This window comes from Gymnodraco acuticeps, unplaced genomic scaffold (assembly GCF_902827175.1).
Source record: "Gymnodraco acuticeps unplaced genomic scaffold, fGymAcu1.1, whole genome shotgun sequence".
In the NCBI taxonomy this organism is placed as follows: Eukaryota; Metazoa; Chordata; class Actinopteri; order Perciformes; family Bathydraconidae; genus Gymnodraco; species Gymnodraco acuticeps.
Genome location: NW_022991031.1, coordinates 393,050 through 420,824, shown reverse-complemented (window position 1 = coordinate 420,824; position 27,775 = coordinate 393,050). Strand labels below are relative to the sequence as shown.

The window sequence follows — 27,775 nt, the reverse complement described above, 5'->3', positions numbered from 1 at the left end:
CGGGGCTGACACACAGCCAGGTCAGGACACTCCGTGTGCACGTGCAGCAGCGTAGCAGCCAAATTAATAATATAGCGACAAGCGGGAGACAACGTGTGACTTACTCGCGGGGAATTTAAAGTGAGATGGAATTGGTTACAAAACCTAACTACACATCTCGATTCTCCGGTGTCGCAGTATTTTGGATTCAAGCCAAATCAACGAGGCGAACCAACTGACTTGAATGAGCCGGGCGGTGTGTCGCATTTGTTTAAAAAAGGTAGCGACAAAAGCAGGCAATACCACGCATTTTAAACTACACCTAAAACACAACCACCCCATTTCGTGTTCCCAGCTGGTAGCAAACACGGGAGCTGGAGATGGAGAGCCCCCACCTTCCCTACAGTTTACAATCAAAGATGCATTTGATCGACAATGCAAACATGTTGGTGTTCCTTGCTCGAAAACTTTGAAAAACAGATTTGGATATGGACTGTTGAGGCATCTGGGTATTTGACAGTGGACTGTACACTTGACTATTGTTGACTTGACTTGACTGAGGTTTTCTTTGCTTGTGAGATAATGTGTGCTCATATTTATTTATATAGATAGATAGATAGATAGATAGATAGATAGATAGATAGATAGATAGATAGATAGATAGATAGATAGATAGATAGATAGATAGATAGATAGATAGATAGATAGATAGATAGATATATAGAGAGAGAGCTCTGTTTTCCAGCCTGACTCTATTTAATTTATTGTTTTGGTTGTGTGTGATTTAATTAATTTATTATAATTTAAGGCGAGACACCCCAGGTGAATAGGGTACATTTTTTAACTTAAAGGTATCAGCTAGAAATGTCTCCAGTTAATTACTTACAATAAGGCAATTGTCTTTTGTATTACAAGTTTTCTGAAATAGCATGTTTAAAAATGCAAATTATCCATTATCTCATTAAATATGCACATTTTTTAACACATTTCAGGAATCGAAATCTGAATTTTGGATATAGCCAGATTAAAAATGATTGTTTCATTTTGTAGTCATATTAGTATCTAAGGCTTTTACAGAAGGGATATTGGATATCTCTTTTTATCACTCCATAAATCAGAAAATACTGTCAACAGCCCTAAAATATCCATTTTCGCCATGTTTTTAGGTATACAATATTGTATAATTCAGGCTATGAATTATATATGAACAAACCCTTCTGTAAAAGCCTTCATAATATTGATAGGAATATAACTGGAAGGTTTGGTGTATGTACGTACTACTGAAGTTGACATTTCGAACTCAAGAGTAGGAGAAAAAACTCATTTTGAGAAAACAACCTTTAAAGATTGCAGTGAGGCGCTAGCTAAACCCTCCTGTTCTTTGGATGACAGCTTGCGCATTGACGCACTCCGTGAAGGTATTTCATGTTCGGGGTCATTTGTTTTTTTTATAACCTTGCTTCGTGCAAGTGACAATTGTTGTCGTCTTCCCTGTGAACGTTTTATTCGCCGTTCTTTTGGCATTTTGAGATTTCAATTTCTAGCTGAAAGCTAACCAGGAAGTGTTTTAGCACACCACGTGACGCATCTGAACGAATCACGTTGTCAGAAATTGACACCAGCCAATGAGATTTCGTTTCTTGGTTTAAGACCCCTTTGTGCTTTCCCGATTGGTTGCTGATACAAAGGAAATGACCATATTTGGATCCAATGAGATTGTGCAGGAGAGACACAGCTTTCCAGCGATATCTCTGATGACATGGTGCACACAGCGGTCGCGGTACTTTATGTTACGTTAGAATGCTAACTTTTGGTGAATTTAGGAGAAATCTACAGACGCAAATAGACAAACTATAGTAAAATAAACACTTAAATGTGTATTTTATACGTTTTCCTTCCAAAAGCCTGAAAGAAAACATGTTATGGAATCAAAATAGCACAAAATCTCAAAATTGACCAGTACTTGAAAAACGATGTTTTTGCCTGCCGTGTCTCGCCTTAATTAATTTGTTTTATTTATTATATATTTTAATATTATTTCACATTTCATTTGCAATGTTGAATGTTCAATAACAAGGTATGTTTGAAAGGATGTACTTGAATTATTATTATATATTATCATTATGTCAGTGGTCTGAAATTAGACCCTCCAGAAAAACGCGGTCTAAAATCCTTGATTATGCGATCAAACATGCGGGTTTTTATGTGATTTTATGCAGTGAAATTGCGGGAAGTTGCGAAATATGCGGAAAGTTGCGAAATATGCGAAAAAAATTAATATTGGGCTGTCTTATTTATTTATTCTCTCTCACACACAACCTGCCACTAACGTTAAACCCCTTTACTATTCAAATAAACACATTCAATGTTTATTTATTGTAAAAGCAATTGGGCTATTTTAATCACACTCTCTCTCTCTCTCTCTCTCACACACACACACACACACACACACACACACACACACACACACACACACACACACACACCACACACACACACACACACACACACACTTCTCCGCCTCATTCTGTTTTAATTTACTCGTTCGTTATCTGACCAGCTTCAATCTTGTGTTCAACCTCGTCTCTTGTAGCCCTCGAAAGGGTTTTGGAGGTCGATGCCTCGGTGAACGTGAGTTGTTTGGCTTTCTTTTCCGCAGCAGCAGAAAGCATTTTCGAATGTTTGAATGAATCAAAGTGGTCGTCACCGTCGATGTTCTCTTATGCTCCAACACACAGTTGCACAGGGTGCAGAATAGTTTCCCCCCACTTTCGTGCAAGACATCGGGGAACTGCTTTGCCCGGTCTTTAGCAGAAATGTTCGTCGGTAAATGAGATGGATTAGATTTTTTCATCTTGGTGTTTTCTCTCTCGTGTGAGCTCCACACGTTCACTCTACGGTGTTGTTTACCTTCTGTGATGCACGAGCTGATGATGTTGCGTCATCATCATCATCACGTCAAGACAAGTTAACTTTTTTTTTTCTCAACTTTGTGTGGAAAAATGCGGGGATTATGCGGCCTTTTGATAAATATGTGGCCTTTTAAAAATCTGCGCCATTTTGCTGATTATGCGTTTTTCTGGCGGGTCTATAAAATGGTCTTACAACAGTGCCGACAATATTATCGTTTATCGCAATAATTTCCAGAAAAATATATCGTCCAACAAAATTAATTATCGTGATGTGATGTGTACCTAGTGATGTGCTGTGTAGTTTTCACCACCCTCTGTAAAGCCTTACGATTGAGGGCGGTGCAGCTGCCTTACTAGGCCATGATGCAGCCAGTCAGGATCCTCTCTATGGTGCACCTGTAGAAGGTCAGGATCCTCTCTCTGGTGCACCTGTAGAAGGTCAGGATCCTCTCTCTGGTGCACCTGTAGAAGGTCAGGATCCTCTCTATGGTGCACCTGTAGAAGGTCAGGATGCTCTTTATGGTGCACCTGTAGAAGGTCAGGATCCTCTCTATGGTGCACCTGTAGAAGGTCAGGATCCTCTTTATGGTGCACCTGTAGAAGGTCAGGATCCTCTCTATGGTGCTCTGTAAAAGGTCAGGATCCTCTCTATGGAGCACCTGTAGAAGGTCAGGATGCTCTCTATGGTGCACCTGTAAAAGGTCAGGATCCTCTCTATGGTGCACCTGTAGAAGGTCAGGATCCTCTCTATGGTGCACCTGTAGAAGGTCAGGATCCTCTCTATGGTGCACCTGTAGAAGGTCAGGATCCTCTCTCTGGTGCACCTGTAGAAGGTCAGGATCCTCTCTATGGTGCACCTGTAAAAGGTCAGGATCCTCTCTATGGTGCACCTGTAGAAGGTTAGGATCCTCTCTATGGTGCACCTGTAGAAGGTCAGGATCCTCTCTATGGTGCACCTGTAGAAGGTCAGGATCCTCTCTCTGGTGCACCTGTAGAAGGTCAGGATGCTCTCTATGGTGCACCTGTAGAAGGTCAGGATGCTCTCTATGGTGCACCTGTAGAAGGTCAGGATACTCTCTATGATACACCTGTAGAAGGTCAGGATGCTCTCTATGGTGCACCTGTAGAAGGTCAGGATACTCTCTATGATACACCTGTAGAAGGTCAGGATGCTCTCTATGGTGCACCTGTAGAAGGTCAGGATACTCTCTATGATACACCTGTAGAAGGTCAGGATACTCTCTATGATACACCTGTAGAAGGTCAGGATACTCTCTATGGTGCACCTGTAGAAGGTCAGGATCCTCTCTATGGTGCACCTGTAGAAGGTCAGGATACTCTCTATGATACACCTGTAGAAGGTCAGGATCCTCTCTCTGGTGCACCTGTAGAAGGTCAGGATGCTCTCTATGGTGCACCTGTAGAAGGTCAGGATCCTCTCTCTGGTGCACCTGTAGAAGGTCAGGATCCTCTCTATGGTGCACCTGTAGAAGGTCAGGACCCTCTCTATGGTGCACCTGTAAAAGGTCAGGATCCTCTCTATGGTGCACCTGTAGAAGGTCAGGATCCTCTCTATGATGCACCTGTATGAGGTCAGGATGCTCTCTATTACCTCATTCACACCAACGCAACTCCGATCAAGCTCCATGCTAGAGCTTTTCAGGTTCAGAACCGGTTCTTCGGTTTAGCTCCGGCTCTTTTCACACTGCCCAGAGTCCGACTGGTGCTGCGTCATTGCGTCATCGTTTGCGTCATGATGTAACCGTTTGCGTGCCAGCTTCATAAAGCCAAGCCGCTCGGAAACCCCTCACAGCTGACACCGACAACAACAACAATGGCCGATTGTGCTCCAGCTTCCTCTGTACCTCTTCGGAAGACCAGATTCCCAGTAGGTAGCTGGTCTCTTCAGTGGACCACTGCTGCTTGTTAAGTTTCTCCATCGTTGTGTACAAACTGGATAAAACGCCGGCTTTTTGTTGTTGTTCAGGAGTTGATCCCGCCCCTGCCCCTGCCCCCGCCTCGACGTAAGCGTGACGTATGTGGTGCTTTTGCTCTGGCCGGACAATTTGTTGGTGCTCGAAATGAACCGGATTCCGGAGCTAAGAGGCTGCTCCGCTGCGGTGTGAAGAGGAAAACCCGGTGCTTTTCAAGCTCCAGCTCCGAACCGGCCCTGAAACACTGTTGGTGTGAATGAGGTATATGGTGCACCTGTAGAAGGTCAGGATCCTCTCTATGGTGCACCTGTAGAAGGTCAGGATCCTCTCTATGGTGCACCTGTAGAAGGTCAGGATCCTCTCTCTGGTGCACCTGTAGAAGGTCAGGATCCTCTCTATGGTGCACCTGTAGAAGGTCAGGATACTCTCTATGGTGCACCTGTAGAAGGTCAGGATGCTCTCTATGGTGCACCTGTAGAAGGTCAGGATCCTCTCTATGGTGCACCTGTAGAAGGTCAGGATGCTCTCTATGGTGCACCTGTAGAAGGTCAGGATGCTCTCTATGATGCACCTGTAGAAGGTCAGGATGCTCTCTATGGTGCACCTGTAGAAGGTCAGGATCCTCTCTATGGTGCACCTGTAGAAGGTCAGGATGCTCTCTATGATGCACCTGTAGAAGGTCAGGATCCTCTCTATGGTGCACCTGTAGAAGGTCAGGATGCTCTCTATGGTGCACCTGTAGAAGGTCAGGATCCTCTCTATGGTGCACCTGTAGAAGGTCAGGATCCTCTCTATGGTGCACCTGTAGAAGGTCAGGATGCTCTCTATGATGCACCTGTAGAAGGTCAGGATCCTCTCTATGGTGCACCTGTAGAAGGTCAGGATCCTCTCTATGATGCACCTGTAGAAGGTCAGGATGCTCTCTATGGTGCACCTGTAGAAGGTCAGGATCCTCTCTATGGTGCACCTGTAGAAGGTCAGGATCCTCTCTATGGTGCACCTGTAGAAGGTCAGGATCCTCTCTATGGTGCACCTGTAGAAGGTCAGGATCCTCTCTATGGTGCACCTGGTCAGGATCCTCTCTATGTTGCAGATCACAGAGGGCGCTGTTGAGCCCCAGGTCTCTGAGCTTGATGGCCAGTTTGGAGGGCACAATGGTGTTGAAAGCTGAACTGTAGTCAATGAACAGCATTCTCACATGTGTTCCTCTGGTCCAGATGTGAGAGGGCAGTGTGGAGGGGGGGGGGGGCTATGGCGTCGTCTGTGGACCTGTTTGCTCTGTAGGCAAACTGCAGAGGGTCCAGAGAGTCAGGGAGAGAGGAGGTGATGAGTGTTTTGACTAACAGCTCAAAGCACTTCATGATGATGGAGGTGAGTGCTACTGGGCGGTAGTCGTTGAGGCTGGTGGTTTTTGACTTTTTGGGGACAGGAACGATGGTGGAGTGTTTAAAGCATGTGGGGACTACAGACTGCAGCAGGGACCTGTTGAAGATGTCTGTGAACACCTCTGCCAGCTGAACTGCACACACCCTGAGAACACGGCCAAGGAGGCCATCAGGTCCAGGAGCCTGTGTGGGTTAACCCTTTTAAAGGATTTGCACACATCTGCCCTGTCTAAAACAATAGGGCCGGGCTCCTGATCCTTCTGTGCCTCCACAGCCTGGCTGCTCTCGAATCGTGCAAAAAAAACGTTCAGCTCATCTGGGAGAGATGCGCACGCAGACAGTCCCGCAGTGCCCCCCGCTGCTCAAAGTCAACGTTTTCAGTGCAACTTGGACCTAGCATACTTATCATTCTATTATCCAATTGGGAGAATAAAGTATGACATGTCAACCTGCCTCTTCTCACAGACACGAGAGCTATGGGGAGGAAGTAATGAGAACCATGGCATGACTGGTTCTTATCTCCAAAGAATTGTGAGAAGATCAGCTCATTGTTTGGTTATCTGAGCAGTATTGAGCTTTCTTAAGGCTGACCTATATTCTATTTTAGGATGTATACATGAAACTATCGTTCAGATATCAAACGGGACATTGGAAACTGGAAGACCCCTCTGAATGAGGCGTGTAATGTTGTTAAACTCTGCTCTCGTGGACTGGCCTGCTTAGGGAACTAATGAGTGGAAGTTAAGGAGGATTTAGGTCATGGAAGATTCTCTTTTGAGAATATGTGAATTGTGGATCTCCGGAAATCGGAATGATGAAGTCCCTGCAGAACTTTGGGTTAAAATTGTTTCCATGAGATCTCATAAGTTTGTTGCAGAGTCAAAGTGAGGGGGAATCGGTTTTCTGAGATTGCGTGGACGTTAAAACAAAAACAAACGGGTCCGCAGGGCAGGAAGGCATTTTAAAACGCATGACAGGAGCTGGAGGTCCTGAATTTCTAAGATTAGAGCAGATGGTGAAAAACCTTGCAGCATGAGTACTCTCTCCTTTGTCATTCTCAAATTATTCCGATTATTTAAACCTTCGTCATGATAGAGATTTTGAAGTTCCATCTCAGGTAACACACACCTGGAACTAATATTAATAATGGCTCCATTCTACCAACTATTGCAATGTGGCTATAAAAAAAATTCTAAGTGAGACTTGACAAGTCACAATGTATTCTATGACAACTGTATATTCCTCTTGAGTTCTGTCACGTGTAACCCCCACGCAACAGCTCTGCACACACCACTAAAGGACCAAGCTGCAGATGGGAACTACTGCACTGCGTGCAGTGGCGGAGCCAGGATATTTTCAGTGGAGTGGCCAGGATGGAACCAGTGATCATTTTGGGGTGGCATTGAAATCACTATTATATGAACATAAAATAATCTCACTATAAAATAAGGGGTTATTTAAGGCACCTACAACACACCTCTACATTATTTGGGATTAAGTGGTGGAATAGATCAAATAATATTCAGTATATCTAACTATTTTTTTCGTATTCCCGCAGGCAAAGAATCAACGAAGCTTACATTATACAAATGTAATGCAATATACAGACTGTTTAGCTTATGGTGATCAGCAGCCCTATGAGCTCATTCTCTCAGTGTATCATCAGGAATACAGAGACACACACACATCATTTAAATAAGAGTTTTTCAATTAAATGATTAAGATTGGTTAAGAATAAACATCTTAAAGTAAATAACAATAAACAATAGCCCTTAACCCTGTAAGGCCCCCGGTTGTAATTGTACAACATTACTTGAAGCTATCCTAAAAAAGTCAGTAAATGTTTTGTTTTTTTAAAAGACTACATTTACATAGTCAAACGGTCCTTTTGTTCAGCCTCACAATGCTATTGGGTAGTAAATGTGTTATAGGTCCTGCCCTCTGGCCATACACGCCAGGGATTTTGGGCCCCATGGAAATATATCACATTGGGCCCAGGCCACACCAACCAAGCACAATTGCTGTAACCACACCTCCAGAACCCAACCCACTAATTTATGCTTTAAATAACTCTACCTGTACAGGCTTGCATCTATCTTGTAGTCCAATACTAACTGCACAATATTTACTGACACTGAGCTGTGAAAATATAACACTTATGGGGGAACAGGGCTGCTAAGTCTAGAGATGGATCTGTTGGTCCTGGCACCAGGGGGAGGGACAACTGATTTAGTATGAATAGCTGCTAAACATGTACCTGCATTTATTAAATGTCAGCTAAAAGAGCAGTGAAATAAAAAATCTCTGCATTTTCTTTATAGATATTAACAGTACTTAATGTGAGCTTAGAAAAAATACAAATAAATTATTATTATTTAAAATGGACTACGCGTAGCTAACAGACACATTTTCACCACTCATAGACCACACCCACCTTTTCTTTGAAAAACTGGGTGACATACTGTCACCCTTTAGTCCCTCTCTCTTTCTCTCCTTTCTTTTCTCTTCTGAAAGCCTGACTTTGTGAGTCGTTGAGACATGGCATCCCTCCTCACATGCTATCACTCTCTGCTAGAAAGTGCCGGCGGTGCTGCACCGCGTTTGGAGGCAGGACCAAATCATTACATGTAAATAGAAGGGGGTGTACAGAGGTTTTGGATAATCAACTTTTGGAAGAAAATAAGTTAAATGAATTGTAAGTTTAGTGAGTACATTATCAATATAACGTCCTATTAATGTTAATTATTGATGAATAATGAAAGGTTACTTAAACATTTTTTTCTTAATGTTCTAAAATTGTTTGGGCCCCCGTGGTGAGAGTGTTTGGGGTGGCCAATAGGGTGGCCAGGATTCAGCTGGGGGTGGCCGTGGCCACTCCTAGCCACCTCCCAGCTCCACCACTGACTGCGTGTTAAAGGTCCCATGACACGGCCATTTCTACTGATCATAATTCCATTGTTGAGGTCTACTAAAGGGGTCCCTCAGGGCTCTGTTCTTGGTCCCCTCCTCTTCTCCCTGTACACAAACTCGCTCGGATCAGTCATTAGCCCGCATGGTTTTTCTTACCACTGCTACGCTGACGACACCCAATTAATTCTGTCCTTTCCCCGCTCAGAGACCCAGGTCGTTGCACGCATCTCTGCTTGTCTAGCTGACATCTCTCAGTGGATGTCTGATCATCACCTCAAGCTCAACCTTGACAAGACTGAGCTGCTCTTCCTCCCGGGAAAAGATTGTCCCACTCTTGACCTAACAATCAACATCGGCACCTCAGTTGTTTCCCTGACTCAGACTGCAAGGAATCTGGGTGTGACCCTAGATAACAACCTGTCCTTCACTGCAAACATCGCTGCTACAACCCGTTGCTGCAGATACACGCTTTACAACATCAGGAAGATACGTCCCCAGCTGACTCAGAAAGCGACTCAGGTTCTGGTCCAGGCTCTCGTCATCTCACGCCTAGACTACTGCAACTCCCTCCTGGCTGGTCTACCTGCATGTGCCATCCGACCTCTGCAGCTCATCCAGAATGCAGCGGCTCGTCTGGTCTTCAACCTTCCTAAATTCTCCCACACCACTCCGCTCCTCCGCTCCCTTCACTGGCTTCCGATAACTGCTAGAATCCACTTCAAGACACTGGTACTTGCGTAACATGCTGCGAATGGATCTGGCCCTTCCTACATCCAGGACATGGTTAAACCGTACACCCCAGCACGTGCACTCCGCTCTGCATCAACCAAACGGCTCGCTGCACCCTCGCTGCGAAGGGGACCCAAGTTCCCATCAGCAAAAACACGTGGGTTTGCTGTCCTGGCTCCAAAATGGTGGAATGAGCTCCCCATTGACATCAGGACAGCAGATAGCTTGCACATCTTCCGGCGCAGACTGAAAACTCATCTCTTTCGACTCCACTTCGAGCGATAGAACTATTAACAAAGCACTTTTATACTAATAAAGGACTGGCTTATATAAAGCCAGTTGAGTAGCACTTGAAATGTTTTTGCTCTATGAAGCCTGATGTACTTATATGATTCTGTTTTCCTCAAGTTTGTATTTTGTTGGTCGAACGCACTTATTGTAAGTCGCTTTGGATAAAAGCGTCAGCTAAATGCAATGTAATGTAATGTACTAAAATAGATTTATACTGAGCAATTTTCAAAACTCACATTGGTTTCTCATACAGCATCTCTGTAAAGTATGTGTATTCACCGGTATTCACTCTCTGTCCTAAACGGCTTGTTGGAGCTCCTGCACCCCCCTCCCTGTGAGCCCAGTGTGCTCTGATTGGTCGAGAAGCTGACAGGCTCGTTGCTGCTCACACGCACACAGACACACACACTGCTGCGGGCTGCTGTAGGAGCAGACAGGTTGGGCGATACATCTAGAACAAGCTAAACTCATCCTGAGCACACACAAACACTCACAGCCGAAGTAAAAACAATAAGTGTGGCTTGATATTGAGTAAAAAAAAGGTTTATAAAGCTGTGAGAATGGGTCTGGAGAGCATTTCTCTGCGATCCCAACGTAGTCCGAAAAACGTTTACCCATTTAAACAGTCGTGGTAGATACCTTGTTTGTTTTAAACATCATAAATACACAAACAACAATTAATACTTACAGGTTGTGTACCCGAATCTCCCGCTGGTCCAAACAAAGCAGGAGCAGTGTGTGTGTGTGTGTGTGTGTGTGTGTGTGTGTGTGTGTGTGTGTGTGTGTGTGTGTGTGTGTGTGTGTGTGTGTGTGTGTGTGTGTGTGCGTGCGTGTGTGTGTTAAATTGGTAAAGCAATAACACTGTTATATGTCTCTTCACTTTGGTGCTAAGTGGTTCTTGGTCCTAGCTAGTTAGCAGGCTATGTAAGTACAGGGTTCCTGCAGGTTTCACCAACTCAAATGTAAGACTTTTTAAGACCACTTTGTATAGAATTTAAGACCTATTTCACGGCGAGAAAGTATAAAGGAAAATTGCTAGGAAAGAGGAAATACGTCCCATAATTACTTACAAAGTAAATGTAGTCATTAGTCATTGATGCAGTGCGCGTGTGTGTGTGTGTGTGTGTGTGTGTGTGTGTGTGTGTGTGTGTGTGTGTGTGTGTGTGTGTGTGTGTGTGTGTGTGTGTGTGTGTGTGTGTGTGTGTGTGTGTGTGTGACAAGAGCTATATTCAGAGCTCTGCTGCCTTCATGCTGTTGTATGATTGGTGTTTAGCTACGGTATTTAGCGTCCACAGCACCTCCGCTTTTAGGGTTGACGTACATTGTAGACCCAAACGTTGCCCGGAGGTCCCCGGGTGTTGTTGCGGGAGTAGCTGCACCAGCTAACGCTGCACCAGCTAACGCTGCACCAGCAAACGCTGCACCAGCTAACGCTGCACCAGCTAACGCTGCATTAGCTAACGCTGCATTAACTAACTCTGCATTAGCAAAACACGCTAATTTTGTTTGCAAAAGGTGCAGCGGGCTTCAAAAATGTTCCCTTCCACTGGTTTCAACCAAGCACTACATTCGATGTTTTCCAACCAAATACGGTTGAACTTACACTTCCCCATATTTATTATTAAGTAGATTAGAAGATACCAGAGTATGGTATTCATGGCTTGAGACTTGACTTAAGCTTGAGATAGATGACTTGAAAGGACTTGACTTTTTAAAATTAAATATTTGCGTTTGTTTTTGTATTGAGATATTACAATTAGTATTTCCAAATGTAATTGGGTGATTATAGCGCTATGCGCGCAAACCTGGCAACCCACTAGAAGGCAGGAGTCTGAGTTAACATGGCAGCGGCTAGCTTTACTCCACAAATAGTGAAGTTTGGATTCAAGGATTATGTTGTCGATGACGCTAATAAGAAAAGAACAGCGGTATGCAGAGTCTGCAGCATAAAGATCAGTGACACGACCACCACAACATCCAACTTCATTCGTCACTACAAAAACCCCACAGAGAAAGGTACGTGCATGTGTTGTGTTAGCTAGAAAGCTAACGTGAAGTTTAAGCTACGTTAGACTTGGTTTCAAATCGATTAAGCAAAGAGAAGACAAAACGGTAAACGAACACTAGAACCGCCAAGGGATTCATTTTGACTAACCCTGATACTGACGGGCTGTCAGGAGAGAGAGAGAGAGAGAGAGAGAGAGAGAGAGAGAGAGAGAGAGAGAGAGAGAGAGAGAGAGAGAGAGAGAGAGAGGGAAAGAGATGCCTCGTTTATTTCGCCTGTGTTATTATCAGAAGTTACTGGAAACTTTTGAATAATGTAGTTCATCTACTGTTAGTAGTTTGTTTAAATGTTTTAATTATGTTGTTTTTGTTTGTAGAAGTGCATCATTCCTTGATTTATTGTAAAATGAATGTGAACTTTTTGATCTGTTATAAACAGGGCTGCACATAACTGGTGTGCAGGTGCGCATGCGCACCTCTGCCAAAAAAAGAGCACCGGGTCATTTGAAAAAAGGCGCATTTGCATACCAACATTGAGAGAGAGAGGGAGAGAGAGAAGGGAGAAGAGAAAAGAGAGGAGAGAGGAGAGAGAAAGGTATTTGCGAGTTGCATATGAACTCAGGGTCGGCCCGTAGCACTGGCGTTATAGATGTTCGCCTAGGGCGCCAGATCTGTGGAGGCGCTGCGCTGGCAGCTCTGGGAGGGAAAAAAACATTTTTGACCGTTGGGGCTCATCCTAATTTTCGGCCTTGATGTAACAATATTCATAATTAAGTAAATGTAACACCCTTTTCACCCCGGTTACACTTTTCATTTGGCCTGGTCGATGGGCGCTGTAAGTGATGAAAATGGGGGATGTTGGCTTATCTGGCAACCGCAGCTCACAGACAAAGTGCGAGTGAGCGAGGGAGAGAGAGAAGGGCGCACCGCCCGGTGTTGTTATTAGCATCTGGTGCTAGCTGCTCTAACGGATATAAGAAGAAGATGTGTCTACAATAATGTGGAGGGAGAGTCCTCTCCAGTCAGTCTGAGAGGCTGATAACTACAGCTCAGTGAGGTAAAGGACTCTTAGTGTTTAGATAGTTCACTTTAGTCTAAGTTCAAACAGTTTGGTCACAAGTTATGTAAACACATATTTCCAAGGCACTCCTTTATAATTATTGGGATAAATAGGTTTGAAATCATTCCAATGCATACAGTAACCAAAAATATCCTTTAAAACTGGAGACATACACAAAAAAAATGCATTTAAATAAGATATGAATGAACAACACAAATACAATAAGTTACATTCATGTGTTATTGGCTATGGTAGGTTATTGGTTATGTTCACATACTTATTTGATTACATCCACTTGTCTAAGATGACAACAGAGACTTTCGACCCAAAACCAGCTGTTGACTTGTGGGTGCAAGCATCTAATCGCAGACTGAACCAGAGAGAAAGTAGTAGGCCTACATCATCAGCTACCATGTCTGACAGAGAGGAAGACAGTGAGGAGAACAGTCAGGAGGGTAGTGATGACAGCTTGTAGGATTACTGGTCGTGCTAATGTTGTCTTGTGTTCACCTCTGCATGTGTGTTCTGTGTTCACCTCTGTGTGTGTGTTCAGTGCTGTGTGTCTGGCAAATAAAGTCAAGACCCCCTCAAAAGTTACGGTTTATTTCATTTTAAGGATGAGCACCAAGCAACATCTCCAGGTGCTCCTTTGAGAACCAGGGCAAACAAGTTATGTGCACCCCTGGTTATAAACTGAAGCAATTTCTAAATTAACCCAATTAAGTGAGTTTTAAATCGTCCGACTTAGTTTATAAGGTAATTATGAAGAGGGATAAATTAAATGATATCTATGTAGGTGCTGACGCTGTTGGCGGTTCTAGCGTTAACAGAAATTTAAATAAAATATGTGTAATGGAAAATGCCATATATGATTTTCTCACCTGGAATTCTGCCTTTTTGAACAGACTTTTTGAGTCCTAGCTTATTGTCTGCAGTTCTAGGGTTAATATGAATCTAATATGATTGTCATAGTGTGGGTTGAATCCATGTTCATAACCACTGTCTTTTAACTGATGCAGAAACTGGGCTTATTCATCAGAATTTCGTATGACTTGACTTGACTTGCTTGACCTGAGCAATGACTTGACTTGACTTGACTTGCTTGACTCTCACCACAGTGACTTGGGACTTGCTTGATACTTGTAGGTCAAGACTTGAGACTTGCTCATGACTTGCACATGTAGGACTTACTCCCACCTCTGGACATTTCCCCCAAAACACATTTAGACGTGATCGCTACACAGAAGTACCTTTCACATCCCATAATTTGTAAGACCTTCTAAATCAGGGGTCGGCAACCTTCTTGATATGAAGTGCCATTACAAAAAAATAAAATTATCAGACGATCGTGAATTATCAACGGTGGGGGGGGGGGTGAGGAGCTCGACGCTCGTGAACTGTCAACAGGAGGGCGGGGGAGCCTCGCTGCGGGGAACACATTTAAATAATTGGTTTAAACGTCATAATAATAAGGACGATCGTCCGTTCTGTGATTCTCCAGAACACATGGCCAGTCCGCCCCTTTGTAGCATATTATTTCGATGAGAGATGAGCAGATCGCCACTGGGCTTTCAACTAAAGACACAGCCACGCAAAAACTGCGGCATTTGTACTTATGGGTAGGCCTACTGCAATTAGTGAAGTGTTTTCCTCTGTGGTGAAACGATCAGCACTGCACCACGGAGGAAAGCGGCAGAAAGTCGCCTGGAGTTTAAGAGAGCGGGGCTGCGGACTGGTTACGGTGCCAGGGGTTGCCGACCCCTGTTCTAAATCATATTTAAGACCTTTCTTATTTTTTTGATCATATTTAAGACCTTTTTAAGGCCTTAAATTCTGATTATCAAATGTAACACTTTTTAAGACCCCGCGGGAACCCTGTAAGTAGCATGTTAAGCTAAATATATGTTTTGTCTGTCAGGGCCGCCCTCCCTACACGCAGCTCACGCAGACTGCGTGGGGCCTCATCTTGCTAAGGGGACCTCATGTTATGCGCAAATGCGGCGCAATTCATCTAATGCACAAATGCAGCGCAATAATGCGCAAATGCGCCGCAATTATGCGCTCCGCAGTCACCCCGCTGCGAGGCTCCGGCGAACTAACAGTTCACAAGCGTGCTCCACTATTCAACTTCATTGTGAAAAGTCTCGTAAAATATGTTGTATTGCTTTTTGCAGACTTTTGTTGGAACTTCTTCTTCTTGTGTTGCAAGTGGGAGACAGCTTGTAACATTCTCTTTTTGACACTTCCTTTTCAGCTGTTCTTGGTACTCTTACTGGGAGGAAAAGTCCATAATGTTCTTTACCTATTCCATGAAGAATAGCAACCATGCAAAAGGTATTTTCCATTATTAAGATGTATTTCTGAAGGAGATGTAGGGATGGGTATTGTGAAAAGGCTTTTAGGGAAGTTAAATAAATAAAAGTCAAATTAGGGAGGTTGAAGGAAGCTGTGATCCCTAAAGAATGAGTAAACGTCACATGGAGTCACTCAGGCCACTCAGACAGAACTTGTAACGTCATATTTTAAGTGTCGAGCGACTCATTGTGTTCACACGAGATGTGTTGCCTAGGCAGCATATCAAAACCAAGAGCTGTGAAAGTACCAACAGGGATTCACTCGGACACCATGAGTAAATCATCAACAAGCTCATGTATTAAAGTTTGAAGAAGGTCAAAGACGAACTGTTCTCACAAACTGCACTCGAGAAAGCATCCAAAGAGCTTAAACAGAGCAGATTAATCAGCACATCTGTTCTGTGTGTTGTCATTCATGCAATTGAGAAATATTACTGGTGGTGGTAACCCTGAGGTCAGCTACCGAGTTATGCAGGTAACATTTAAGAAACATAACGAGACTAGCTGTAATTCTAGACTCTTGATGGATACCACTTTCTTTGAGCAGACATGGGTTAAACTCTCTAGAAATGTTGGAAGATAATATACTTGACCAAAGAGTGATATCAAGGATGGTAAACAGTATTCCAGGTATGGTATAAGATCTATGACATCTTTATTACAGGATTTAACCCAAGAGCTACCCAGCACGGATGTTTAAATAATATTTGAGTTCCTAAAATGCAGGAAAGGCTGTATCAAGGGTTATTTTCCCTCCTCCATTCATGTAGCTGAGCCAACACTGGGCGTGCAACTGTGCGTGCTCTATGAGCTCTATGGGTGAAGAAGATCATTTGGAAGAATCGGGTCATTTAAGTTCTTGAGAGTCAGGCCATGAGCCCCGGGGTAACTTGCATCACAAACAGGCCCCGCCTCCAACGTTGTATCCTCTTCCATTTATACATCTATGTTTGTCTAGCGCAAAAATGTATGCTAGAGCTAACTACCAAACCTGCCAACTATTGACAACTAAAGAACAGAATGTTACTTAAGCAGCCTAAGATGTTTTTTGTGTATGTTGGTAAAATATGTAACTAAAACAACAGGTCACTAACTAACATTCTGTAGCCTGTAAGGCTTAATTTAACAAGGCTAAAATAAGCTTGTTGCTCATTAAAGTAAGAATTGTTAGCTAGCTTCCATGGCTTAAGCATTCACAGTGGAAGCCTGTCTATCGTTTCTTTGTTTAGAATAGTTTTTTCTATGTTAAACATCTTTAAAACATTTAAAATATTGCTGAGGTATATTTCAATTAAATTGCTACTGTTAAATGTAACTACTGTATCTCTTCAATTTGTTGCTGAGTGATAAACCAGCTAACAACAATGCCTCGCTAGTTAGCAAGCTATGTGCAGCCACGTTAAGCTAAACTAGCTAAAGATTTGCATTCAATTCAAATGTAAAACAAACTTTTGAAGACATTTGAATAACTTAAATAATTGAGTGCTATAAAGCCTTTTTTTATGAAATAAAGATGAAATGTCTTTCATGGTTTCACCAAATGTACAATACAACACTTTTGAAGCAACACAATGCAAACCCAACCAGAAAAACACTGCAGTTAAACATCATTCAGATACTCATTCCTGATTGATTATTTTAACATGAATGTCGTTTTTATATTTGTATTCATCATTCAACTGCTGCAACGAAAGACTGGCGTGTCATAACAACTAGGCATAAAATCACAACTTTCCAACGTTTAACAATCCAGGTTGCAGTTATGTTGGTGTCTTGAAAAAATGTCTGTTACTCAAACAGATTTTTTCAATGATATTCCAACCATGCCTGAAGCAACACCTCCACACCAACGCAGTGCCTTACTTTATTTGAACACGCCCTGAACTCGAGCCGATGGCGTCCAAAAATATTAATAATTCGAGAGAAGATCGAGAGTTTTTATCGCTTGAAATGACGAAAAGGAAAAAGGACAAGGACATCCCTCTGTTGGAGGGGCAAAGGAGTCTGATTCTTTTCTGAGTATTGAAGATCGTTTCCCCGACATCGGCGGTGCCTGCTACAGGACAACACGGAACGTGCACGATTTGGACGCGAGAGCCTCGCAGCGGCGGAACTGAGGCTCCGTGGTAAAGTGTGGTAACATGAAGAGCCGTTTGGGAGCCGAAAGAGCTGGCGCTTTAAGAGAGCCGAGCCAAATGATCCGGCTCACTAACGTAAAGAGACAGTATCTATAAGGGACGGCTCAAGTCAAAATTCGAGCACCCCCCCCGCTCTCGGGGTGGACGCCCTCTCAGCTCTGGTCTGGCGGAAACACTGACCATACACCAGGGAACGGTATCTAAGTGCTTCATAATAAAATACTTATAAAGCTGGACAACTGTCTCTGTTGGCAGAGTTAGTCTGTTTCATAATTGCAAGTGTTTGTCAGTATATTTGAAATAGGTTAGCTAACTCCTACAGTAGGTTCGCAGTAATATTGGAAGGAATAAAAAATTGATCACATTGTTGAAAAAAGCCTCATGAGCTTACATTATGGGTTAGTTTCCAGTGACAGTTGGCCAATTGTATAACCCCTGGCCATCAACAAGCATCTCGGTCCCAGATGTGTGCGTCGTTTTTTTTAGTGTCCGTTTCCGTTGTGTTTTGAGCTTCTTGCAGCGTTTTCTATTTGCACTGTTTTAACACTGTGCCTGTTTCGTGACCTGTATTCTAAATGCTGCGTGTGTAATCTCATTACATTGCCGCTACTGTCTGACCTTAGATCTATTATGTATGCTAGCAGCAACACAAGGAGTTAACTCAATTATAAAAATATGGGTTGATGATTAGAGGTAACTGAGTTATTTATTTTGTTAAAGTTTCAGCTATTCTGTTTACAGTTCTGTCATCAGATTATTTCATAGGATTTGTTAAAACATTGTTGTTTCTTTTGATGTGAAATATTATTATCTAATTTAAATAAAGAGCAATGTTAGTTTTGTTCACAATTTGTTTAGTTAGTTTACCTTGTTTTTTTCTCCAAAAGAACCGATAAAAGTACCGTTAGAAGACCAGACCGTTAAGCGGTATCGATAAAAGTAATAGTACCGTTAAAACCTTAACGATACCCATCCCTACTTAGCTATGGCACTGTCGTATACATTGAATTATTCCATTTGATCATATGTAATCAACTTAGGCACTGTAGCGGTAATAACGTCGGGTTACGTATTGTAATCCTTGTTATATTAGCACAGGCTCCGCCCTCTACTGGACTCTATGGGTACTACCTTATCATGCAAGCATTCACCTACTGATATTTCTATGGACGTAGCCGGCCCCGGGGTGGGCCTACCTGAATGCGTGCGCATCTCACTTCCGTATAAAAGGAGGCCTTGCCTCCTGACCACCATCTTACACCACTCTTCAGCAAGCGGTATAGGACAGACAGTGCCCCAAGGTAGAGGGCTCTGTCTGTGCTAATATAACAAGGGTTACAATACGTAACCCGACGTTATATCTCTCACAGGCTCCGCCCTCTACTGGACTCTATGGGTACAGTGGGCGGAGCCCCGATGTATGCACGCACTGTCGTCCAGCACACCGTTCCACCTCACTGTCCCTGACCCGCTTTAACAGCCACTGAGCCTCATTCACCTCTCCCTCGGTTGTAACCGTGGAGAAGTCTGGGCTGCGGCCGATAAAGCACACCCTGATGCGCTTGCCTCGCGAAAAAAAGTGTGCTCGAAAAAAAAACAGTGCTGAGGGCTCCCCTGCGTCCACCTATAGGCGGACAGGGAAAAAACCCCAGCCCTGTATGGGTTCACTATGCACTCTCTCTCCTGAGTCCCTAAAGAGCACGGGGAGAATGCAAGTGCCCCCTATGTCCCCACACTCAAACACTGACCCTGTGCAGAGTGTGTAGGGACTATAGTATGGAGGGCTCTCCCCCTCCTGCCCCCAGGCAGGCGAGGGGAGCCCTCCAGCCCTGAAAAGGGCCCAGAGCACCCCACGTCCCCCGCGACCCTCCAGGGGTCCGGAGAAACGTAAGGGCATTTTACGCCCGGGGAGAGGGTCAGATGCCCACTGACCAACAGCCCCCCCCCCTACCCACAAGTCCTGTGTTGCCCCAGCAAGCACAGACGCTGAGAAAGAGCCAGACATGTCCAAGAGATAACACTTTATGAAGGGGCCTGGCGTTGACGAAGGTGCCGCCGTGCATATATCCTCCACACTCGCACCGTTGAATAAGGCTGTTGATGCAGCCACAGCTCGTGTGGAGTGCGCACGGACCCCCGTGGGACAGGCTCTCCCTGCCTGTCTGTAGGCATGTGCAATGCCTTCGCAGAGCCAGCCTGCCAGGCGTTTCTTGGACAGAGCTTTTCCAGTCACCCCGCCCCCGAAGCACACAAACAACTGTTCAGTGCGTCTCAGGGTAGCTGTGTGCTCTACATAACATGCTAACGCGCGCACCGGGCAGAGGAGGTGTAATTTAGCTTCCCTGGCCCCACCATGGGGTGGAAGACTAAATCCCCCCAACTGAATAACCCTCGACCTGAGACTCCTTAGGCTCTTAGGCACAGAGGAGGGGTTCGGTCTGAGTGTCGCGCCGCTCCGGTCACCCCGAATCAGTCAACAGCTCGGGTGCACCGACAGAGCGGTTAACTCGGACACTCTTTTGGCTGACGTTAAGGCAAGTAGCAATGCTATCTTCCACGACAGTGCTTTCAGGGAGGAGAGCTCCAGAGGCTCAAATGGTTCTGTGACCAAAGCCTCGAGCACCAGCGGCAGGTCCCACTGTAAAAACCGCAACATCAGTGGTTGAGAAAAGGCTGACCTGCCGTTGAATCCCTCATGACAGGACGAGATGGCTGCTGCATACACTTTTATAGTAGAATGAGCTAGTCCTCTGTCCACCAATAACTGTAAGAAGGACAAAACAGAGCCTAACTCACAAGATAGGGGCTCTATTCTCCGCTCCTCACACCGTCGCTGGAATCCCAGCCACTTCGGCCTGTAACAGGCTGTGGTGGATCCAGCTCTAGCTGCCTGGATAGACTGAATAACACTGTCAGACAATCCACCCTGTCTCAGCCTGTCCCTCTCAGGAGCCAAGCCTGGAGAGGACGGCCCAGAGTGAGTAACGCTCCGATTGCACCTGCCTCTTGAGACATCGCCCCCCAGAACTGGGGAATCGCCCAGGGCTGGCCCACCTTCATCTGCGTCATTTCTGAGTACCACGGAGCCCCGACGCGATCCGGTGCTACCAGGATGACTGCCAAACGTTCTCGCCTCACTCTCCCCAGGAGAGGGAGAATGAGACGAAACGGTGGGACAACAGCACGCCGGCAATAGCGTCTCTTGAACCCGCACAGTGCTTTAACAGCACACAGTTTATTCCACTCACGTGCACACACCCACCTGCTGGCTCCCTATACTGGGGTTTACAGCGGGGGCGGGGAGTGTAGGACAGTGTTTCTTCCGCTGGGGATGGGCAAGAATCAGCCACGCTGCGATTACTCCTTATCCCGTGAGCAAGGAGATCGATCCATAAAGCCCTTCCGTAAAGACGGGGGCTCCCAGGAGATCAACACAGTCCTCTTTGGAAAAATGCCATGCGACGTGATATCCCAGGAACATCACAAGGCAGGCAGCGGCGGCGGCCTGTGATGAAGTAGGGTCAACCCTATATCATGTGAAGCCACCGAGCACAGGTCCCCGGGGGAACCGGGCCTGGGGCAAGGCTCGTGGACCAAGATACTTATTTGGCCTTGCGGCCCAATAATCGCTCTGACCTGGTGAGGCGGGGGCATCTCTAGCAATGAGCGAGTAGCCCACACACCCGCCGCCATGATCATCATCCAGGGAGAGTACAGCCCTGGGCGGTGGACTTCCATGGACGCCGGACTCGGAAGGAATGGCACCGCCTCGGCCATATCCTGGTCCCCCAAACACTCGAAGCAGAGGTGGTGGGGGTCGGCGCACGCTATCTTTCTTTCTTTCTCTCAAAAAATACGTCTCGGACTCAGTGCTAGGCTATCACCTCCGCTCGCTGAAGAGTAAAGGATGGTGGTCAGGAGGCGAGGCCTCCTTTTATACGGAAGTGAGATGCGCACGCATTCAGGTAGGCCCGCCCCGGGGCCGGCTACGTCCATAGAAATCTCAGTAGGTGAATGCTTGCATGATAAGGTAGTACCCATAGAGTCCAGTAGAGGGCGGAGCCTGTGAGAGATATAACTCCCTATGAGTTAGCTGCTGAGAGGCTAAAAAATGCTCTTTGCTGTGAGGCGTTCCATGTAAGAGTCCGTAGTCATTTGTAGTCCATGGTGTTTAATAAAGACGAAAACAAACAATATACAACTCCAGACCTGACGGTCAACAGAAAGTATCAGAGCGCCATTCACCCTCTTCGTATCATATCCTCCAGACCGGCATCCAACAGGTGACCTAAATACCAATAAACCACACCCACGTGACCATTGGCGGAAGTGATAAACAACAAGAATTAAACGCGATGCAAACAGAAATACAAGATAATAATACAAATAATAAGTAAGGCTAACACAAGCATTTTGGCTCCTACAGGCACCCCTCCAAAAAAATATAAATATTCAATTAATCGTTCCCATCCCTAGTGGAGAACAGGCAGACGTTTTGTTTTGTATTATAGCAGCTATCGGATGGAATCAATACATGGGCTGCACAGGTTGTCGTGTCCGACTATCACAAGTAGAATCATAATAAAAAATACGCCGGTAAAATGTGCCTGGAGAAAACGGCTTATGCCACAATAGGATAGCAACAAGTAGTCAAGATAGTCAGTTTAGCTTCGGTTGCTATGCTAACATCACCCATTTTATACCAGAGAAACTTTCATAACAGCGTTGTAATGCCAAACAGCGGGTAGCACTGCAGCTGAAACACATTAATAAACAATGAACTGTAGTTGAGAAGTAGTTATTTAATTTAATCTGGCTTCGTATGATTAAGGAACACGATCATCGACCCGACGCAGTTCCCCATTGTTGTTGTTGTTGGCGAGAAAATCTGTGACGTAAACGGTGACGTCATGACGCAGCCGCGGCAGCACCAGTCGGGCTCTGGGCGGTGTGAACAGAGCGGGGGCTGAAAAGAAAACCTGGTTCCGAACCAGAAGAGCGCAAGCACGGAGCTAGAACGGGAACCGCATTGGTGTGAAAGGGGCATGTACACTAGAGACCGGAGCATGGGGACCGGAGACTAAAGACAATAAGACATGGCAACTAAAGCTTCCCTTGTAACGTGTTTATATGGATTTATTAAACAGACTGCAAGTCACAACACAACCTGGCCGAGAGGGCTTTTAGGGAGGGGCGAAAGCGCGGGCAGGATGTATAACGCAAGACAAATTGAGAGCAACATTGCGAAAGGAAATGCAGCAAAATAATCGTTTTATTTCATTACGCTGTTTTCGTAATCGTTGCAAGCCAAAATCGTAATCGAGATTAAAATACGATTTTATAAAATAGGGTCACAGCCCTACTGTGACCCTATTGTGCCATTTTATCAAATGTAGCACCACACAAAATGTAATTGATCCTTAATACGTTTATAATCCCTTTTTATAGAAATGAATACATAGATGACAGTGGGGTATGACACCAACGTGCAATAATGTAAAAAGATAACAAACAAAGACACTATTGTGCAATATGTTCTGCTAAAATTGTTATTAATAGTGGCTGCCACTTCTCAGGTTGTCCATTCTAACAAGAATCTGTATATTATCTGTTTCTTTTTTGTTACCACTGCAATCAACCTGCTACCACACAGTATTCTACAATGTTACACTTATGTTCTTTTATAAATACTGCTTACTTACTTATTTTCCCTGAATTTATATTTGAAATACTATCTGCATGCCTTTGTATCTAATAGAGTGTTATTTTTATTTTTCGTCTCTATATCTACTGCTGTAACAATGTACATTTCTCCACTGTGCGAATAATCAAATCATTCATATTCTGAATATTGTATCATGTTGAATGCAAAAGGCCAAGAAGATTATAGAGCATTATAAAGGAGCCCTATCCTGTAAGAAAAGCTAACAAATGGTGATGTTCTGGTACTGATTCACCTTTCCTCATTGAGTGGGATTATAATAATCCAATATGAGTCCTGTGAGCTGACACTGCCCACACTCTTAACATCACCAGTTGGTCTTCTTGAATTAGAAGCATGCTGGGATCTGCTTGTCCTCTCATCCTCAGCCACAGCCACAGGCGATAACTGACGCTCTGCTCTGAGCTCACAAGTTCTCAGTGAGGCGGAAGATAGAGCACATCCTCCCTGTCATCTCAGGCTTATTATTCTATAGCAATCGTGTGAGATTCAGTGTCTTTCCTCCATAATAACCGTCCATCCAGCTGTGCTGCCTTCACTCTGCCACAGTCCAGGAGGAATGGCAGCATGTCGGGGACCCCCTGTCAGGGTGTCCTTATGACATGGAGCGAATGTCACTTTCATTAGACCATTTACTTATAAAGCTACTAAAGCAAGTATGTTGCGTTATGGAATATTCTTAATGTCGCCTTCAATGATCAATGCACCTTGCTTTAAAATGCTTTTTGTCAACACTATATCATTTATTTAAAAAAACAAAAAACCTTTTGGTGGTATTGAGGTGTGAGTCTGTGACAGTGTCAATCAATCCAGAAACTTTATTGAACAAAAATTAGCTTATCTTTAAAGATTTCTTCAGAATAGACAAAAAAAATGGATATATTTTTATACGGCATTACGTGGCGTTTCACTCTGAAAATGAGCACGGCCACGTTTAATTGGCAGAAATGTACAAATGCAGCGTGAACATCCCCACGCGCGAGGATGGCACGCATAAAGAATGCAGTTGATGCTTCCTTTAACGCCAATGCAGCTGAGAGCCCCGTTAACGGGAAGCATGCTGCCGTTAATGAAGGCATCAAAGCACACCATTATCAATTGACATTTGATTCCCGGTGTGAGTCATTCCGTCAACAGGAGTATGGATAGGCTGTTGAATTGCTCCACGCTGAGCCTGGACCTACCATACAGGTTTAAAGCTTACCTTGATATGGCACCTCTTCACACCATCGTTGCACGCGGGCACCGGCTCGTACATCCAAAAGCACGTCCGTGTCTGAGAGAGGCGACCACTACACAGTCACCGGAGGAATGTGTACGCGTGAGTGTGTGTGTGTGCGTGAGTGAGAATGTGGGGGCATCAAGTGGCGCGAGCCTGTGGTCCGTGAAGCGCGGGGAGTTAGACCGTTAGCCCGAATCACACCGGAAACCAGAGATTTAACCCCTACAAAATAAAAGCTGTTATAGTTTTTTTAAACTTCCTTCCAGATTTTCATAAAAAGCGCAAAATTATATCACGTGCCACCAGATTAGTTCTTCAGTTTCGTCCAAACCAGGAAAGATTAGGAAGGCCTTTTCAGATAGGCTAGTGGTGGGCGGTGAGGTATGGTATTTACTTTGTGTATCGCTACATACACATAGAAAAACATGAGTGGCTGCAATTTTTAACACAAGTAAAAAAAATATCCAATGGAACTAATATGAAAAAGAATAATGTGATGCAGACTTGTTGCAGGGACTAGAACCATCTACAAGTGTGATGGGTATGGAAATTGTTTCAAAAATATCAAGATATATAGTGTATATCACGATGTTGCCTAAAAACATCAAGATATCATTTAAAGGTCATATTGCCCCTTCCTACTTTCCTGTGTTTTCTCACTATAGCCTATACAGACAGTATGTTGCATTAGGCCTAGCAGGCAACTAATTATAGCTCCATGTGTTACACTAAAACCAATTGTATTCTACTTCAATGCTAGGCTGTGTGTCGGGACGATTAGTTTAAGTTAATTTAGTTAAACAGGATCATATTTAGTAAAACAACTGTAGTATTGTAGTATAACACCAAATGCATGTTCAACAATAACATTTAAATAAAATCAAACCACACAATGACTCTCACCTGGCTATAGCGCATCTGGCCTTTGTCCAAAAATAAAATGTACTTATGACTGATACATGTTGCTTGATTTGCAAAGAAGGGCTTTATTTTGAAGCTAAACCGGAAGTACACGTCTGTTACTTCAACGAACTTCACTCTTGCCAATTCATAGAACAGAGAGAGAGAGAACGACGTTTCTTCGACATGTTGCGAGTAAGACCAGGAATGGAATAATATTATTTCAATTAATGTATTCATGTGTGTGTTTACTGCAAAAATAGCAAATAGCCTACTCATAACACATGTGTCAAAGGTAAACTATTAATTTCGTCCCATAGGCCTACTGGAAAAAATAACTGTACTGCATAAATCCTATTCAACTGTTGATGCATGTTCAACTGTTTTCTAATTGCAACAGACACTCTTTCAGAGGTGGGATAAATACTCACATCTTGTACTTGAGTAAAAGTAATAATAGTGCAGTGTAGACATAGGCCTACTCTGTTACAATTAAAAGTCCCTTATTCAAAATGTTACTTTAAAAGTACAACAGTGTTTGCAGAAAAATATACTTAAGTACCAAATCTAAAAGTATTCATTAACCAAAGTGGCAATTTTTGGAATAATATATATTACACCACTGGCTTATAATTAGTGATGTATTCATGTGTCTATCATTTAATGTTTAGCTGTTAAAGTATAAGATAACATTGATATCTGCCAGATATCAGTACATCATAACCTATTAGTTGATTTTGGTCCTAATAATATAAACCTGCAAAAGCAACTAAATTAGTAGGCTAATGTTTTCAAATCATTGTAGTGAGTAAAAAGTACAATATTTGCTGCTAAAATGTAGTAGAAATATAAAGTAGGATACAAGTATTCAAGTAAAGTACATTTACCTCAAAAATGTACTCAAGTACTTGCGTATACATTAACTTTGTTACTTTCCACCTCTGCCCACTTTGCAGTAGCCTCACTCGAGGATCTGAATATTTTCCGGCCTCCAGAGCTCATCCAGAGTGCAGCAGCTCGACTGTTCTTCATCCTAAATTCTTTAACCCTACTTCTCCTCACCCTAGGCCTGCACTGACTACCAGTGACAGCTTAAATCAGTGTGCCCCAAATGGACCAGGACTATCCTACACCGAGGACATTGTTAAGCCCTAGCCTACCTCCTGTCCACTTCTCTGCCGCTACCCAACCACTGCACGACAAAATGAAAACGAGTTGCATCAGGTCAACAGAAACTCTTTTACCACAGACTGAAGATCATCCTCGGCCCATATCCGGCAACAACATCACTCAGGAGTTCAACCTCACCTTTGACAACTGCACACCTCTGCCATCACATCTGCAACCTTGGAGTCATTTTTGACAAACAAGCCCAAATTTGATCATCACGTAGCCCTTCTTCCCCCTCAGAAACATTGCCCCCCTCAGAAACTCTGCCCCCCTCAGACCATCAGCCTGCTGCAGAGACCCCCATTCTTCACCTAAACACTGGACTACTGAAACAGAATTCTCTATGGATCATCATTATCAAAAGTCCTCAATGAACCAAAATGAACTTCAATACATCCAGAAATGCACCAAACCTGGGGGGGGCAGCCTTCTCCATCGCTGCCCCCTCCCTCTGGAACTCATCATTTTCAAATGTTGATAATTCACAGTGTTTAATAATCTGAAGTAAAATGAATGATAACATGTTTAAATTGCTTATTTTCTCCCCAAAGTTATTCAATGTAAAATGATAAGCAGAGAAAAGCAGCGAATCGTTTAAATAAATATCAATTACACAATTATAAAAATAGTTGAGATCAATCGATTAACTGGCCTTTTTTTTAGAAAGGGACGTGTGTCCTTGTTTCTTTACTGTAACCCTGTAAAAGCGCTTCATTAAAAATAAATGTGTTATGATTATCAGTTTAGACCAATCGGCAAACTCTGGGGCAGAGCCGGCAGGCCAATAAGGAAGTGCCTCAAACTGCAGTTCATCCATTGGCCGATAGGTGATGACTGCAGAAAGGAGGAATTTCCATAGACCACCATGTTAAAATGCCCAACTTTACAGCAGAAATAAACATGTTTCTACCCTTGGATGCAATAAAAAATATTCGGGATATAGTTAGATTCCACCTTCATGATTATGAATTGGTGAGTGAATTGTTTTATAACACGACCCTTTTATTTATATTAGGTCTTACAGTTTTTGCATAAATTAGGGCGTGGTCAATTTGAGTGACAGGT

At 43.9% G+C, this 27,775-nt stretch overlaps 1 protein-coding gene across 8 annotated transcripts in view; it reads right to left on the bottom strand.

Moving 5' to 3' along the window:
* Positions 1-24,806, bottom strand: part of dlgap1a (discs, large (Drosophila) homolog-associated protein 1a) — a 199,717-nt gene extending 174,911 nt beyond the window's left edge. For all 8 annotated transcript variants that reach the window (XM_034236359.1, XM_034236360.1, XM_034236362.1 and 5 more), the window contains exon 1: positions 24,623-24,806. The gene's annotated coding sequence lies outside the window, so the exon portion shown is untranslated. The remainder of the gene's footprint in view (positions 1-24,622) is intronic.
* Positions 24,807-27,775: the final 2,969 nt, after the last annotated feature.